Source organism: Calidris pugnax, unplaced genomic scaffold (assembly GCF_001431845.1).
Source record: "Calidris pugnax isolate Ruff unplaced genomic scaffold, ASM143184v1 scaffold135, whole genome shotgun sequence".
Classification (NCBI taxonomy): domain Eukaryota; kingdom Metazoa; phylum Chordata; class Aves; order Charadriiformes; family Scolopacidae; genus Calidris; species Calidris pugnax.
The window spans coordinates 276078-279252 of record NW_015090961.1 but is presented as its reverse complement, the minus strand read 5'-3'; positions in this window follow the sequence as shown (position 1 = coordinate 279252).

Below are 3175 nucleotides of genomic sequence, written 5' to 3'. Positions count from 1 at the left end.
GGACTGCATCTTTAGACCAAGAGAACTGCAGTCACAGGCAGCCTGAACTTCACTGGACCAGCCTGGCTTAACATAAAGCTCAACGTGGTCTTTCCATGGGCTGAGGAACACCTTGGGAACAGCAGCTTCTATGTCCAAACCCCAGGTCCGGGCTAGATAAGACCATCTTGCTAAGCCAGATGCCTTCAGCAAAGAAATACTTGCTGTGCAGGCTGAGACCAGCCTGCCCTGTCCCAGGTGTCCCTCACAAGCGACACCACAACCCCCAAAGCATCCCCCATCCGGGTGGAGGAGCCTCCGTTGGAGCTGGGCTCGGCCGAGGCAGCGTCTCTCCCTCGTACCCTCCCGGGTCACAGACCCAGCAGAAACCAGTCTCAATGACAGTGAATTACCACCTGCAGTAATTGGCTTCATCTGAGCTCAAGACATACTAATTGGATTTAGTCTGTGCCTCAGCATTCCCGGCTCCTGGGACAGGAGTGTGCTGTTAATAAAAATCAGAAAAAAAAACCCCACCTGCTCGATCCAGCAAATTAAAAATGTGCTTCAAGGTTCTGCCCACAAAAACCTGAAAACCACATACTCCAAGCAAGAGGGGTTGGGTTTCTACAAAAAAACATTCCCTTTCTAATTTTACCCCGACAGCCTTTGTAATTAGCAATTAGTAATACCCAGTTAATCTCCACCTGTTCTCCCCGTGAATTTGCAGGTTCAATAGACGTGAAGAACAATAAACCTCAGAGCTGAAGGGCAGGGAAATTCGGCAATTTCCCTCTTTCAACCAGAGCTGGTTCAGTGCAGCAGGAACCAACCTCATTTTTCTTTGACAACGGGAGAACCTGGGAAGTTGTTTCTCCTGCAAAACAGCATTCTAGGAAAAAAACTAAGATGTAAATTCCGATTTTTTAATTACGGTGTTAATTACTCTGTTTCCCAGCCAGCAGTTTGTCTCCCCTCTCATGTGGTTAATGTCCACGTGTGACCATCCCCACCTGCACATCAAACCCAGCGGGTCCAAGGCAGGGAGAGCTGCTGCTGCTGGTGGAGGCTGCAAGGAAAGCAGGAGGTGGATTTTCTGTCCCTGTTCTCCTGCCCACTGCAAAAAAAAAAAAGAAAAGTGGATTTTTCTGAATCCTGACCAAGGACTGTAGTTGCTCGGGCAGGACGTTCATCTGAGGTTTCTCTATCTGCAGGCTTCCCTCCGGGTGTTGAGCAGGAACCTGGTCCATCACAAAGCCCTGGGATCCTGCAGCGACTCATCCCCACAAAGCTACGTCTCTGGAGACTGAATTTGAGGCTGGGGGCTCTCCCGTGCTCCCTTCCCCACAAATGCAAGACTGAACAGAAATCAAAAATGTTTTTTTACTAGATTGCTTTTAGAAAACTAACCCGCTGTGCTGCCCCAGCCTGTCCAGACGCTGCAGGACAACCCGTGCCCTGGAGCTGACGATCCCCAACAGCAGTGGGAACAGAAATCACAGCGGAGCCCCCTCCACATTTTCATGGGGTGTTAAATGTCCCTTAGAAGAGGGGTGTCACACCGTCTGTGGGGAGGGGACAGGGGCAGCCCTGAGTCCCTATAGCCAGGGATGGCCCCACAGCAACAATCCAGGTCCCTATAGCCAGGGATGGCCCCAGTGCAATGATGCAGGTCCCTGTAGTCAGGGGTGGCCCCATGGCAGTGACAGCTGGGGCTATCCCCGTGGGTAGTAAATGGGGTCATCCTGGGTCCCATATGGGGAGGAGCCCCACAAGTAGGATGTGGGGCAGCCTGGTGGGTGCGCTATGGGTATAGTCCAGGTCCCTATAGCCGGGGTAGCCCCTGGGAAGGGTATGGGGACAACACAGGTCCCTATAGCCAGGGTTGGTCCCACGGCAACCATGCAGGTCCCTATAGCTGCGGATGACCCCACGGCAATGATGCAGGTCCCTATAGCTGGGGGTATCCCCGTGGGTAGTAAATGGGGTCATCCGGGGTCCCATATGGGGAGGAGCCCCGCCAGTAGGATGTGGGGCAGCCTGGTGGGTGCACTATGGGTATAGTCCAGGGGTGGGTGCGCTATGGGTATAGTCCAGGTCCCTATAGCTGGGGTAGCCCCTGGGAAGGGTATGGGGACAACACAGGTCCCTATAGCCAGGGTTGGTCCCACGGCAACCATGCAGGTCCCTATAGCTGCGGATGACCCCACGGCAATGATGCAGGTCCCTATAGCTGGGGGTATCCCCATGGGTAGTAAATGGGGTCATCTGGGGTCCCATATGGGGAGGAGCCCCACAAGTAGGATGTGGGGCAGCCTGGTGCGTGCGCTATGGGTATAGTCCAGGGCCCTATAGCTGGGGGTGGCCCCATGGGTGGTAAAGGGGTGCATCGTGGGTCCCTGCAGATGGGGGGAGCCCCACAAGCAGGATGTGGCAGATGCACTACAGGTACAGTCTGGGGCTATAGGGACCCAGGGAAGCGTATGGGGACAACACAGGTCCCTGTAGCTGGGAGTGACCCCCCCGGCAATGATGCAGGTCCCTATAGCAGGGGGTGTCCCTGTGGGTGGTAAAGGGGTGCACCCCAGATACCGTATGGGGGGTAGCCCCACAAGTAGGATGTGGGGCAGCCTGGTGGGTGCGCTATGGGTATAGTGCAGGTCTCTATAGCCGGGGTAGCCCCTGGGAAGGGTATGGGGACAACACAGGTCCCTATAGCTGGGGTGACCCCATGGCAATGATGCAGGTCCCTATAGCTGGGGGTATCCCTGTGGGTAGTAAATGGGGTCATCCTGGGTCCCATATGGGGAGGAGCCCCACAAGTAGGATGTGGGGCAGCCTGGTGGGTGCGCTATGGGTATAGTGCAGGTCTCTATAGCCGGGGTAGCCCCTGGGAAGGGTATGGGGACAACACAGGTCCCTGTAGCTGGGGATGACCCCATGGCAATGATGCAGGTCTCTATAGCTGGGGGTATCCCCGTGGGTAGTAAATGGGGTCATCCGGGGTCCCATATGGGGGGTAGCCCCACAAGTAAGACGTGGGGCAGCCTGGCGGGTGCAGACCAGGTCCCTATAGCCTCGGCATCCCCAGAGAAGGCTGTGGGGCCGCCCCATGGGAAGGCGACGGGGCCGATTTAGGTCCCTCCAGCGGGGGTTGCGAGGCTCTGGGGGCAGCCGCAGCCCCGGGCACCCGCCG